Here is a 16,046-nt window from a genome sequence, read left to right as displayed (position 1 = left end):
TCAGCGGACGTCGCGGAGCATATTAGAGAGATTTAGCTTACCGTGATCCGCAATCCGCCACCATGACCTTCTACCGCGCGTGGGCGGGGCGCACAAGCTGATTGGCCCTGACGCGGCAGGTCTATGTGCCGAAATCTAGGGTGCCTCGATGTAGCGCGCCGCCGTACAGGGTGGAGACACCGCTTTCGACGGCGCCATGTTGGGGCAAGCTCAGATACGGCGGGCTATGGAGCGTCGGTCCGATTTCTTGTTCAGCACGCGCTTGCGCTAGCAGGCTCAACGGTGTACCGTTTTTACACACATACTCGCAATCCTGGGCGCTTTTTTGCTCGAAAAAAAAAAAAAAATGTGAAAGCAACTACTGCTTGCTAGCATGCGTAGTTCTAAGAGGAAATTATCAAATTGCAGATGGTAAGCATTTACTCTTTCGCCGTCACGGGTGTTCAAATGCGGTTATTTTGACGACTGGCTGTTTTATAAAGCAATGTATTTTGCACTGCCGGACATGAATGAGTTTATGAGGTGCATAACATTCAATTGCGTCTATTGCTATATATCAACAACCATGTTTACGTTTCAGGGAGCCGTATATCGAAAATAATTTGTATCGCAATGGCCCATATCGTAAACCGTAGAAAAGACACAGCAACAAAACGATGCGCAAATCAACCTTTGACACGTGTCGCATGCTGATGCACACGGCATTTTATTCCAAAACAATCCTCATTAAGACTTTGAAGCTGATTTTAGATGCACGCCTAGGTGACATCTAGGCGCCAGCTACAGTTTTGCTGCCGTACCCATCATTCGATTTTTCTGGCTGACTTAGCCAACTGAAGTAAATGCGCAAGCGCATCGTCCCAAACAGCTCTAACAGTCTGTTCATAAGCTTTGGGTATCCCGCGCAAAATTTTTTACACGCAATCAAACAATGTCGGGACCGCTGTTGACTTGAGGAGCCACCGTCCATACACTGTGTTTGCCGGCGCTGAAATGAGATAGGCGACGAAACAGTCATTTTGCGTATTTTGTAGTGTGCACGCAAATGAATGAAATAACATTATGGAAGCAATGCGATATTTACATGTACGATCGCAAAATTTTTCCATGGATGCCAAACCAGCGACTGCACTAATTCGGGTGTCAGGCGGTCAAATTTAGCTTCACCTAAATTTGGCTTAACCTCCGACGAGTACTTGCGGTGACAACAGGGTGTGAATATCGCCTCGCAATGCGTAATTATAATACAGAGAAGGAAAAGCTGCATTCGGGATAAAGACCGCTTTCACAAAATGATGCCGCTACACCTTCCAGCTCACGAGAGCAGTTTCTTTCAGACTTGTCGAGCTGCCAATCATATGCTTAAAACGACCTAATTTTCGTGAGAACCCAACTTTTTATATTATTGCGAATCTCAAAAACCTCGCGTAAAACTGCTCCTGTGTATAATTAAAAAAGAACGGCTTCAGGGGACCTGTTATCTCGATTTCGCGAAATATTGTAGTAACGATAAGCCCACTTGCCAAATTCCAGCGCGGCCAACTCACGGGGTGTTTTTTTTTTTCGACCAAAATAATTGTTACAAACTGCGTCTCACTTCCTACTCTGTCGCGAGATGACATGCCATCCGTCGCTCTCCAATGTATTATTTCCCGAGAACAGAGGAAATGTAATCTGTGTGAATCTGAAGCCTCGGCGGTTGCCACCAGCTTTCAAGATCGAGTGTAAAGGGGAGCGATCGAAAGGGCACAATGGTGCATTCCTTTGACAAATACCAGGCTCGACCTTCTCCACATGTTCTTGGTGCGGCTATGAACACAGAAAGGCAGATCCTCAACAACAGATATTATTGTGTGACACTACGCGTATGATACTAAAGTCGAGTGTCACTCACTGAAAGTTACACTAAATTTCCCCGAGTGACTACAACATAAGCAGACGCAATTGTCCATATATTTAGTTTATAAGCCCTCACGTAGGCTGAAAATTCAAAATTTACACTTAAAAACACAGCGCGCTACTCGCGATGCTAGGCAATGCGATGATTCGACCTGCTTCAACGTTGAAGAAGGCAGACCAAAATCTGTTGCGCACAAAGCTAGATGGGGAAGCCAAAAACCGCACAAAGCTCGTGATTACAAGCAGATGGGTGAAGCGGCGTGAGATAATGTCATTCCAAACAGAAGTGCGTAACTGCGTTGGGCGAGTACAAAAATATCTTTTAAAACGATTTCGTATAAACAGATAGAGACCGCAAGAAAGACGACACGCGCACATACGCAAGCGCTTGTGTGTGTTTGTCATCTTTTTAGTGGTGTGTCTGCGCTAGACCTTTTTACACGATTGAAATGCACCTATTCGCTCAAAAAAATTATGAATGCATAAAAGAAGCACAGGTATTGTGGCTTACTTCGCAGTCTTCACGCTTCACTTTCGCGTCCCATACATTTCTCCGTCTAGTATCCCATGAAGCACGAAAACATCTGGCACCTTTTTTTTTTTCTTTTTTGCTGAGCCAGCACACAATGGAACACAACAACCTGGCATGCTAGTTTTCGCGACTGAACACAGTTCAATCGCCCAACACCCAGCGCACAGCGCAACCGCTTCAAACACTCCGCAGCAACGGCCCGAAGCGACTTGCCCCAAGATGGCGAGCGCGGCGGCACGAGGCATGCCAAAGGGTGTCACCACCCTGTACGGCGGCGCTGGTATCGAGGCACCCTACCGAAATCAAGTATGTAGCGCCATCTATCGGCGTCAAGGGGACCTGAGCATGCGCAGTGAAACGCGCGGTGGCGGATCACTGTAGCGGATCGCGGATCACGGTAAGCTAAATCTCTCTATTAGATATGTGCAAGTTAACGGGTTCCCATTTGATGCAGCTCCTGGCCCAGATTATGCGTTGGGAGGTTAGCCGCGAGCAGAACACATTTTCATTGGGCAAACTTACTCAACAAACACTTGCTGAGCCAGTAGTAAACAACGGGCATACAAAAGAGAGCGTTGTGGTGCTGCCCTAGAAATCCTGGCAGACGGAAACCACGAGCCACATCGTCGCTCTAAGCGGTCTGGTTGTTTCATGTTCACATGTCGAATAATACCAAAGCGCATTTTGTTGCCGAAGTCTCGTATCTCAACCATTGTCCCCGTACACAGACGTGAAATCTGGCACCTCCAAGCGCCTGGCCGGAGGTTTCGAAAGCTCTGCAGGCAACGCAGGTACTCCTTCCTTTCTTACGCAGCATAGATCGCGTTTGGTATTATAGGCGCCTGTCCTGCTGGGGTTGAAAACCCATATGTTCGTATCTCTTGTCTGTTTCCATCGTATCCCGTCATTATTTTGTTCCTCTTTCTCTTCCCTTTCACCAGTGCAGAGCAGTAGCCACGATAATGATTATCGAGACCTACATCTCTGCCTTGCTTTCAAATAAACCTCTCTCAGTCTATCTTGCTTTGCCCGCATCAAATCAATGCAATGCTGCCCCGACTGAACTCTGCTGTTTAGAACACCGGTAAAGGAGTGTTAACATTGCTATGTGCCCACCATAGAAGTTCATCATAAGTATAGAAGCCTGCACTAGGTCTATCAAGGATTGACTTGAGAGTGATAAAAGGGCGGAAGTTTCAAGCTTTTTGTGTAACTGCCCTTCAGCCTGGAAACATTTCAGTACTTGAAAAAACGGCAGTGGTCTGAAGGGAAAGTTCAGGGCCATCGCCAGAGTTGTTTACGAAGTCAACTTTCCGGTATTAGCTAATATAAGCTCCCGTTTTAGGCCGAACGCTTGTGGCACGTACGGCCTTATTCGCTTTGGCAACCGGCCAAGCTCATCAATTTCATAAGCACGTGATTACGTTGCCTGCGGCCTAGCAGAATCATCGAGCCCGAAAGCGCCCTTAAGCGTGACAGGCATTGACTTAATCTGAAAAATAATGTTTCTACATAATAAGCAACCGCAAGAGGCAAAAATAGAGAGAGGCCAGTGGCAACGTTCGAAAGTCTTTGCTGGCAGTTATAATCATGCGTACAGACTTTGATGGCAGGCTGTGTAGTTTCTGGAAGCATTTTCGGGGTCGCTGCGAATTAGAGACCGCCCGGTAACATCTTTTCGAGGGTCGTCGTACTCTACCCACTCGCCCGTTGGCCAATGGTAATACGATATCTAGGTGCGCCGGAGAGGAAAACTAAGCGAGAGCGATGCGCGCGGTACAACTATCACTATCGCACTTCTCTCAGGATAACTCAATGTATGGAAGCTTTTTACAGCGACGTTGCCTCAGCTCTGGAGATCGTGGTCGCGAGCAGTAGGCAGGGCTATGCCGCAGAGAAGAGTTGAACAGGGAGAAGTGGAGAATGGATGTGAAGGCGGGTCGAGAGGAGACCGAGCAAGAGAGGAGGAGTATTGTCAGCGACGGCTGGCAGGCTGGCCGGCTGGCGGCCGCATAACATTGTTCTTCTTTTAAGCGAAAGCTTCACTACAGAGCCAATCTTCGCGTGGCCCTAAATCTGCCTTTCAAGTGGCATTGACCTAATTAAGTTGGTGGGCACGGGAATAGAGCTCGCGGCATGATGTTTCACGCACATCCCCCTGCTACGCAGGTTCGACTTTCTCTTTTCGCGATTTGGCTGTCTACGTCATCCTGCGGCTCGACACATGTTTCAGTGCCTATCGGGATGTCAAGCACGGCCAAAGACGAAAGCGATACGCGTCTTCCTTCTTCTGCCCGTTCCCCTTGTGAAGCCCACCTACGGACTGCCAACCGCATAGACCATGGCATCATCTTAGATGGACGATACATGTGGGCCGCCTGCATGCCTTTCTCACCCTCAGTGGGCACGGGAAGAGCTCACGGCATGAAGTTTCACGTAGATCCTTCTGCTACGCATGTCTGTTCAACCTTTCCATTGTTTGCAGAGAAATGCGATGATCCCTTTCTTTTGCTATTTCCGTGCTGACGAGTGTTCTGTGAAAAAGTTAGGGAGGGCTTTTCTATGACGCTGTTATTACTCTGCTCGGGGGGGGGGGGGGGAGGGGGGGGGCAGCCGTGGTCCCTTTACGCGTTCCGAGTCGCTTGTAAACGACTCGGAAATCGACTCGCTGTCCGACGATTCTGCTGAGCAGATAAACACCCTTTTTTTTTTCGTACTGAAAGATGTACACTCTCGTTCTCTGCAGGCTTGTAAGTGTCACGTTCAACTGACTGCAGACATTAAAACTATCAAGAATAGTCAAAAGAACATGGAGACTAAAATTTCCAATATTCACAAAAGAATAAGCGATCTAGAAGAAAAAAACCAAAATGTTCGAGCAATACAACGCGCATTTTTCTGATATTCAGACTTGTGCACATGAACTGTTAACGCAAAAAAAAAAAAAAAAAAAAAAAAGAAAACAAATTTCAATCCGGCCTTGATGAAATAGAAGACCGATCACACCGAAAAAATTTAATCTTTCATGGTATTTCAGATAGCAAAGAAAGTTGGCAGGAAACTGAAACAAAGATAGCACCGTTTCTAAACTCGGCGTGAGAAACACTTTGTCCGCACTCAATCGAGCGCGCTCATCGCCTAGGTTTCTTTTCGCCTAATAAATGCCGACCGGTCATTGTCAAGTTCGGCAACTTCAAAATAAAAGAAAAGATACTCGCGATGCGCGGTGCGTCCAAAGACAAAGATATTGGCGTTAGTGAAGATTTCTCGCTCGTAAAAGCTTACTCGAATTTGACAACCAATCAGGAATTCTTTCCCAAGTTTACACTTCGGTACAACAAGCTCCGTCTAAACCATAGGTAACTGTATTTACGACCCCATTGTTGACAGCGTTAAGGAAGCAAATCAAACGACAGCAGCGTTAATACCGATACCATTTCGGTTGATGTGGCTGGTACATAGGAGAGCAAGAGGGGCAGGGGTTATTCAACAGCAGCTCGTGTTTCCGTTCTTTTTACTAATATTAAAAGAGCGGTTAGTAAACCTAATTCCTTATCCTCAGCAATTGATATCACTTCTGCAAACATAGTCGCTTTGACTGAGGCATGCCTTTCTACACACACTGAGAATTTTGAAGTTTTAGACAGCGCACGCGCCTTCACTATTATTTATCGTTGCGATCGAAAATGGCCACCTCGGAGGAGTTGTCCTTCTCGATATTGCAAACAGTATTCCTTCATTCCGCATCCAAATCGACACTGATCTGGAAATAGTGTGGTAACCATTGGCCATGTCAAAGTGATCGTCAGTGTCTGTTATCGTTCCCCGTCATATCCCGCTTCAGTTAATAACGACCTTCATGACGTCATTAACGTGGTTTGTACGTTGTATCCTTCGTCACCTCTATTTTCACTGGGCGATTTTAATTTCTCAAACATTGCATGGAACGATACTTTTGCTACCTTGTTATCCTTAAGCTTCACGTTTGCGCTGTTTTTTCTTTGACACAATTGGTATCAAGTCCCACAAGAGTCACCGCTCATGTTTCAAACACCCTTGATTTAATTGTAACCAATCAGCCTACTCTCGCTTCGGACATTATTTTTCTACCGAGTATGAGCGACCACTTCAACCTCAGCCTGCCTTGCCTTAAGCCGAACAGAAAAAAGAAAATTGATTTTCGATTACAAGAAAGCTAACTTTGAAGATATCAATAGGGAATTATCTGTATTGTTAGATACTTTTCTAACTAACTTTCACGGCCGTACTGTTGAGAAAAACTTAAATGAGTAAAATACTTAAATTATAGATACGTTCAAAACCGCACCATCACTTCTGACTCACCCCCTGGTACAACGCTCATATCAGGCGCCTTTCTAGCAAAAAAAAAAAAAAAAAAAAAAAAAAAAAAAAACGCATTTATCACGCAACTAAAACATCGTGTACTGACTCACTTTGGACAACGTATAAAGTGGCCTCTTATGAGCACATAACCGCCTCAAAAAGCGTTAAGCGTGTCATTTCCTCTCCGATTCTCTGCCATCGATGTTGAAAACTAACTTCGGCAAATTCTGGCATGTAGTTAACCCTTCCTCTGAAAACCTAATTACTTTACAAAACTCCTCTGTCGAACAGATTTCTGACACCCAATGTGTGACTTTCTTGAGCGATATATTTGTTAAAACATTTCTTGTGTTTCTGGTTCTCGTTCTTCTGAATCACAGAATAATAACTACCCGATGATGCTCCCAATTTTTGTAACAAAGGTGGTGTTGCTAAACTTGTCGAAAACCTTGATTACCATGCTTCTCCCGGTTTTGATACTGTCAATGCGATTTAGAACAATATATATATATATACTTATACATATAGTTCCACAACACTAACGAAGATCTTTTAGCAACTCTTGACACATGTGTCTTGCCTACACAATGGAAGATTGGGAGGATGGTTCCTCTTCAAAAGTCGGGAAGGAAAAATACTGCCAATGATTATCGCCCCATCTCTCTAACAAGTACATGCTGCAAGTTGCTAGAGGATATAATCTTCAAAGTGCTGAGAGAATTTCTTGAATCAAACTCGTTCTTTGCAATGGCACAATATGGCTTCCGCAAATCGTATTCATCTGAAACTCAGCTCGCATCCTTCACCCATAAACTCTTGACCAATCTTCATTCGCTGATTGCATATTTTTAGATTTTTCGAAAACTTTTGACAAGGTTTGTCATAAACTACAATTTCACAAGCTTAGGGATTGTAACCTATATCCTAACGTTTTCAAATGGATTGAATTATTTCTTACTAACCGTTCGCAATTTGTCTGTCAACGGTCATAACGATCATTCGCAACGGTCATAACTCTTTGCTTTCTGATGTGCACACCGGTGTACCTCAAGGATCTGTATGAGGGTGATTGCTATTTTTAATTTATATTAATGACCTGCCCTTCCATATATCTTCTAACATTCACATCTTTGTCCATGATTGTGCTATTTTTCTCGAAATTAAAACCTATGGTGATATTAACTATCTTCAGACGGACCTCATTGCGATTGCTACTGGCTAAGAAGAGTGGCTAATGCAATTTAACATTAGTAAGTGTGAATCCATGCGAGTAACCAGGATTACTAATGCGCCGCATGTTTACTACTTAAATAAGGCTCTATTGGAATCAGTAAATTCATACGAGTGCCACTTGGAATATTTATTTTATCTAACCTCACTTGGACGACCCACGTCGAGTACATAATTATCAACGCTAACTGCATGCTAAGCGGAGGATGGTCTTGCTACCTTGGTTGCTGACGTGCTTGACCACTTTCCGCATAGTCATGTTGGTGGAACCCCGATCGCTACAGACATAACAAAGGTATATGACAACATCATTCACTCAGCCATTCTTGCCTCCCTACAAACTCTTAGTCTCCCTCACAGCTTTCACGCCTTTCTAACAAATCTAACGTTCAGTGTGCGTGTCCATGGAAAGCCCTTTGGTCCCTTCCCCACAAACAGAGGAGTGCCCCAGGGCTCCGTTCTCGCCCCTACATTATTTAATGTGGCATTTATTCCACTTGTTCGAGCCCTAGAAACTTTCCCTTCTATGCGCGTGCATGCCTACGCCGATGATATAACCTTATGGGGCTGTCACCCAGATACGTCTGTCCATCAGGCGGCCCTCCACCATGCGCTGGATGTCTTGACATTTCGCCTCCCTCCTTCATTCGCATTGGAAATAAATTTGGCTTACGGAAAGCTCCCAATATAAATTTTGTGATAGATAATTCTTCGATTCCTCAGGCACAAACTGTTCGCATTCTTGGTTTTCTCCTTTATTCCTCTGGGACTGGCACCCGTGGCCGACATCCATCCGTAAGTCCGCTCACACTACTCTAGGTCTGATTCGTCGAATAGCTATGCGCTCTGGCGGCGCGCGTGCTCACACGGCCCGCCAGCTTGTTCGCTCTGTCCTCCAGCCGCGGATAATCTACCAGGCACAGTTTCAACGTCTCACCCGCAGACAGTGGGACTCCCTTGAGGACATCAATCGTGAGGCTATGCGTGCAATAGCATGTCTCCCCCGTCTAACACCCATACTAATACTTCAGGAGTACGACTAGCTAAATACGCTCAGTGAACTCATTGATCAGCGGATGGCAAACAGAGCTCGCAAACAGTCTTTACAACTACATCATTTAAAGACACTACCTCCATGGTCGTACTGCCAGCTCACGGACAATCGCCCCACTGCTTCCCCGTCGGTATCATCCGCACATCCGCCTGAAGGGTGCATATTATATACCGATGCATCACATACTGCAGAGCGAGGAGTTACTTCTGTATATACTTCCTTTTATCCGAATCTGAACTCTCACGTGATATATACCGCGGATACGTGCACTCCTCTGGCACTGGAGCTTCAAGCCATTTACAATATCATTTACAATACCAATACCACTATCGAAACTTTTTATCCTTGTCGCTTCACGGTTACAAAAGCAACTTGGCCGCCTTTGAAAGATGGTAGCTGGGCGAACACTTCTCAAGCGGTTTCGCAGGAAATCTGTCTCCCGCCTAGTTGGCACTTAATACTCTTAGTTCCCTATAGCCTTATTGTTCCCAGGCAAAGCAGGGGGTTGAAGCCACGCTGCTCATTTCCGAGCCTAGAATGTACGGTCACTATCCCTCATTTGCGTGTTAAGCGCATGCAGTTCTCCTTTGGCAACAACGCGTTCGCTCCTGCTTGAACATTTTGAAAAAGGTCATGCACGCCATGTTCATAATGTTCACTGATGGTTATGTGCATGGAGAAGCTCAGAGTAACTAGCGAAGCGGCTTTTCAAATTGCTTAGTAATTCAACGTATTTACGCTGGCTTTACTGAAGTCGTCTCCACCACAATGGCCGAAAGCGTTGCCATTGAAGCGGGTTTACAAATGTATGGACATGTTCGGCTCAACCTGCTGTGACCCTAACGGATTCAAAATCCGCCATTCAAAGGTGTTAGCACGGGTTACTGATTCTGTCACCCTTTACTCTCTACGCTCGGTGCATACTCTGCACAGAAGAGGCTTTCCAGAATTGATGGGCTCGTCATGAGATACATACGATGGGAACTGGAAGCCACTGACACCAAAGAAAGCATAGGGAATTTTTTTGTTGATTAATGTGAGATAAGAATGTAATCAGGAGCTAAATCTTTAGAAAGTAGAAGGAAAAATTAAAAAGGTTCGACTATCCTTCGGCCAAGTTTCACGGCCCCGTCATGGTGGTGAGGTGGTCAAGGTGAGAAAGAGGGTACGAGATCAAGTCCCGGCCTCAGCGGCCACTTTTCTCTTCGAGGGGAAAAGCAAGGCACCCGTGTGCTGAGCGATGTCATTGCACGTTAACTCCGGATGGTCGAAATTTCCGGAGCTTCCCACTACAGCGTCTCTCATAGCCTGAGTCGTTTTGGGACGTTAAACCCCCTAAACCGAACCAAACCAATTTTCACGAGCATTAGCCATCGGCCGCAGCCGCATTCGCTGCTGCCGCTTCGATCTTGGCTCGCTTGGTAAGCTTCTCGGCAACGAACCAGTCTGGCTTCTCATTGTTTGATGGTCTCGGCAGCCTGTGTAGCGCGGCTGCGGTCTCTGTCTTTAGCGATAGCGTATGTGCATGGCGTATTTGCCTAAACTAAAGGAAGGAGCAGCTCAGATATGTAACTTCATGAAGCCGACGATGCAGTTCATCTTTACACAGACTCTCTCACTGCCCTTAAACAGCTTAAGGCCGTTCGACGCACATTCCAAAATAACACAGTCCATTCATTTGCTCTGTTCAAAGTACCCATGTCCTGTGCGCATAAACTGGATTCACGGCCATGCTCGCGATCCACATAACATTCAAGCGGATGCTATGACGCACATTAACACATCAGGTGAACCACCACCTTCCCCTCTTCTCCCAGGTCCGTTAATGTCCCACGTTTCCGATTCTCAAGTTCTGCGCCAGCGAACACGCGCTCTCATTCCTCCGTGTTCGCACCCTCTCCTCCGTAGTCTTACTAGGCAGGAGGAGGTATCAGTGTACCGTATTAGGGCAGGGGCAACTCTGACCCAAAAGATCTGCCAGTGACTGACAGGTGCCCTCACTGTGACACTGCACCTGAGATCTGTGATGTGCGGTCACTTGTTCTGAACGTGCCCAGCAACGGCTCCAGTTAGACAACGGCTACTCATGAAACTTTGCTGGGCGAGTTGGTACTTATTCATTATTAATATAAACAGCGCGAACACGAAGACAAAGGACAAGATAAAAGAAAGCCAAAGTACAAGCGCTTGTACTGTGGCTTTCTTTTATCTTGTCCTTTGTCTTCGTGTTCGCGCTGTTTATATTAATAATGGCTACTCATGCAGGTGGGTCTGCGGCGGAACCGCGATTGTGATTACAAGAAGTGGACAATGGACAACCACTATACATCGCCAACCTCTGCGAATACCTTAGTGAAACTGGCACTCCTTCTTTTAACTTTCTATCTCATGCATCCCATTCCCCCTTTCTCAGCTTATGCCTTGGGACAAAGTTTAAAAAAAAAAAAACAAACAAAAAAAAAACTGTATGCTTGGTTACTTGTGCCGTAACTTTTCTAGAGTGCCATCCTTGTTAAAAATACTGCTTTATAAAACACTGATACGCCGAAAACTAGAGTATGCCTCATTCGTATGACATCCAGGTTACGAAAAGCTTATCCCAGCCACAGAACGTGTTCAGAATAACTCCGTTCGTTTCATTTTTTCGAATTACAGCCGAACAGAAAGTATTACAGCCATGAAGTCTGACCTTGAACTTCTATCATCAACATCACGTCGCAAAATTGCTCGGTTAGTCCTTTTTCACAAGCTGTATCATCATCCTAAACTGAGCAAAGAATTCTTTCTTCAACCTCACTACATACCACGTCTCATCGATCACCATCATAAAATCGGCTTTGATAGGCGGAGCACACACTATTCCTTGCAGTCCTTCATGCCTCGAAAATCGACTGAATGGAACCACCTTCCCGCAAATATTGTTTGCATCACCGATAACTCAGTTTCCTACCGCTTTAGCTAATATTGTATACTGACAGTATTGCACTGCTGCTTATTGTATATATTTTGTATTTAATATTGCATTTATGTCCTATTTATTGAAATCCATACCCTTGCAAATACTTCAATTATGGACTCTTTGTTTTCTTAACCCACTCCCCTCTTCAGTGCCCTTACGGGCTCTCATGGTATCTTTAATAAATAAATAAATAAATAAATAAATAAATAAATAAATAAATAAATAAATAAATAAATAAATAAATAAATAAATAAATAAATAAATAAATAAATAAATAAATAAATAAATAAATAAATAAATAAATAAAAATAAATAAATAAATAAATAATTAAATTGTGGGTGTCCATGATTGCGTGGTGTGCACCCAAAGGTGCACACAACGCCTAGCTTAAACGGAGAAGCAGCCCTGTGTTATGTCAGCGCACGTTAAAGGCCCCCAGGCGGCCGAAATTACTCCGTAGGGAGGAAGGTGGGAGGGAAAGCGGGAAGAGCAAAATAATTCACTCTTTCCGCTTTCACTCGCGCCTTCCTCTTTTACCCCGTGGCGCGGTCTTGGTGTCCGAAAGGAGTCTGACAGATACTGCACGTTTCCTTTCTTATAAACAAATTTACAATCTACAAGAAAAAATATGAAGACACGACCTTGACCTACTTAGGTGTAGGTGTCTACCATTCCGTGGGGTCCATTCAAAAGTATAAGGCGCCTTCCTTTTCTCAAAACAAAAGTTAAAGAAAAAAAAAAAACGAGGGTTGAAAAGGCGGTATTACAGAAGCTATCGCTGCAACACTCTCAGCTTTCGCTGGATCACTAGGTTCAAGCCATGCTCTAACCCTCACAATTTTTTCAGAGGCCGCAAAAGTGGCCAGCCCGTCAAGACCCTGCACTTGGTGCGGATTAGAATTTGAGGCCAATGGGGGCGTTGGCGTGAAGACCCTGCGTGCCACCGAAGCTGGGGTAGGGAGGTTTCAGCGTCAAGGTCGACAGTGCGTGCCGTACATGCCGTAGTAAGGAGACATCGGAGGCAAACAGAATATGAAAAAGCCACGAATGCGTTTTGCAATCAATTCCGCTTCAGGCCATTCGGTTATACGGTTGCTCAGTACATGATCGTCTTTGGATACGCCACGACCTCAGACATTAGATGCACCAGTTGCTATCTGCGCTGCATGAGGCGTTTCCGACTGCCGTCCTCAATTTATTACACCTGTGGCCCAGATGCTGCTGAATGTCGCACTACGTTGTAACTGTGGTGCCAATTTTAGTTCATAGCAAGCGGCACGCTGGCGCATCCGAAAGAAGGACTTCAGGGAAGCTATCAGCTGCTTTTGTTTTTCCATTCTCTAGCGCAGACAGACACGGTAAAAAGTAGCTGGCGAAATTTAGGCATCCCCACGCAGTTGCACCAGTGATGAGAAGAGAGGCTTAAAATCGAACGCAGTAATGCGCAGTGGTGAGGGTGCATGTGGTCGCGAGGGGACGAATGACGCCCTAAAGGATATATCGATTGCCTCTGTATACTGTATGCGGATAAAGAGCTCTGAATATATGGCGTATGTACTTAACGATTAGAAACAGGTAGGCTGTCCGAACTTATCGGGAGATAAGTTCAGTGAGGAGCGGTTTGGCATGTCTTTGGTATATCTATAGGCAAGCAAGCCCAATGCTGCCGTTAACGGGCACAATCGGCAAGAATGAGACAGCTCGTTCCCACTTTGTATTTACTGACGAGGGCACAGGCGATAGGGATGGCGGAAAGGACAATTGTCAATGAATTTGCATTTGCTGCGGTTCGGACGAAAGATATTTGCGCGGCCGGCCTGGAACAACACAGGTCCGAAAGTTTACACGATATGAGCGTCGTTCAAGCACGAGATCGTGCGGCTTGTGCTTCTATATATGAAAGTCACCGGCACAGCCTGAATGAGCATTGTGACACATGGTTACCTTCCCGATCAACGATTTATAACGGTGACATATTGTCGTCTTTGGGTGGTAGATTTGCAAGGTTTGGTCCTGGCCCAAACGGGACAAGGGTTAGTTAGCGGCGCTTACGTTAACGTTTCCACCTCTGCGGCAATCAGCCTTCCTGTGGCAACCCGAATTCCTTGCGGAGTTTGCGCTGTTTTGTGTCTTTAGGTTTCAGGAAAAGACCGAATAATTCGGTGGCTGGGAAGTTCAATGGTAGCGCGATATAAATTTTGCAACTGCTTAAGGAAAATGAAGAGGGCGATACGACATTGGTGTGTTTGAATCCGCTGCGCACCAATGGAGGTTGGTGAAGGAGACGACATATACAGTTAAACACGCGAGGTGATCGGCGGCCGTGATAGCTGCGATGATGGCGGCAGCTATGTAGATGACTATACACTGCTATCACGCTTTTTATTGTTGATAAGATTTTCACGAAAGTCCTCTGAAATCAGCTTGCAATGTCTACTTTGATTTTATCTCGTCAAACATGTGGCCTGATGGACCGCTCAGTACAGTCTACTCTACATATAGCGCGTACGATTTTGCAGTGCTTCAGTAACGGCCAGGAGCTGTTAGCGATGCCGCAGGTTGATCTTGCAAAGGCAATGCCACAAGTTGATCGAGTGTGCCAAATACTTATTTTTTCACTTTTAAACCATATCAGTCTTGGTTTAATTGCTTCTTCCGGGATACGCATTTGATACAAAAACGGTTCCACACATTTGATTGTAAATGGCGATCTTTTACAACCAGTCCCCATTCACTCTTTTGTGAAGCAAGTTGCCCATTGTACCCAATCTTGTTCGCTCTTCACTTAGAGCTACTCTGCTTAAGTGTTATAAAAAGCAGAGCCGTCAATGACTTTCATATTATGGTTAACGAACGAAAGGGGTTCGCTTACGCAGATGACCTCGAATTTTTCTGCTCTGACAAGCCAAGCATCGATCAGGTTATTCGTTTAACGGAGGACTTTGGATTAGTGTCAGATGCACGGATCATTCGCTCTAAGAGATGTGGCCTCTGATTTGATGTTTTACGATCGACAGCTGATTATAGCTGTGTTACATGCACATGTAGCACCCATATAGGCTGGTGTACCTTTGAGGGACTATGAGTATAGTGTATGTACGCTACTGGAAAGACTGCGCACCATCTCTTCAACGCTACCCCCAGACTTTTGTTCCTCCTAATCTTTGTTTTTCGCAGGACGATCGCTTGCAAATTCTTTCTCGCCATAGAAATTTATTACGTAATCCGAAGTACTCATTACACAATGTTTTATATTTTTGGGTGGGATTCATCTTCTGCATATGTGAGGCGCAATAACCTTTCCCATCCTGCGAGCGTTGGAGGCGTTGGTTTAGTCCACCTGTATGTCCGACAGATAGTTTCATGATTCATGTTTTTTTCATGATACTTCACACTCGCTAATGCGTTCATTCTTGCGAGTCAATTTAGTGATGTGTTGTGAACAGCACATCTGCCAAGCTGAATTCCCTTCCCACCTTTCACTATAGTATATTGGCCTGTGCTTCGAGAATAAACGGTTCATTTCCCGCCAGCTGTGTCTGCGTCTGCTTGCCTATATGGCTGGGCGCTGGCGGTACAACATAATGTTTTACCGACCCTCATTGTATCTTCTAATGTTTTTTACTCTCTTTGTTTATGGGAAGTAATGCATGAGGTGCATTTGGCTGTTCATTTCCTAATAATTCCAGTGTGCCCCAAGTTTGTTTTCCGTTTAGAGGAAACGGTTATACAAGAATTTAAATTTGTATGGTTTTCCCTCTGCCGAAGTAACGCTCTGTGTATTGTGGTTTACCGAGACGTGACGTGCAACTAAGCTTATTTAAAATTTCTCTCTCGCCATGTACAGCCTCGTCCACTTCTAGCTATAACACGCTCACTGCTTTCAAAGCGTCATTGCGTCCGACTCGGCCAAGCAATATAGCTTAGTGGCAGGCCATGTGAAGCAACACGCCCGGGTCCTTCTGTGCTCGCATCGCTTTACATCGATATATGCCGACGTCGGGCGCAATGTTGCTTTGAAAGCAGT

Source organism: Amblyomma maculatum, chromosome 1 (assembly GCF_055883805.1).
Source record: "Amblyomma maculatum isolate TAMU_Amacu chromosome 1, ASM5588380v1, whole genome shotgun sequence".
NCBI lineage: Eukaryota > Metazoa > Arthropoda > Arachnida > Ixodida > Ixodidae > Amblyomma > Amblyomma maculatum.
This window is presented reverse-complemented; position numbering follows the sequence as displayed.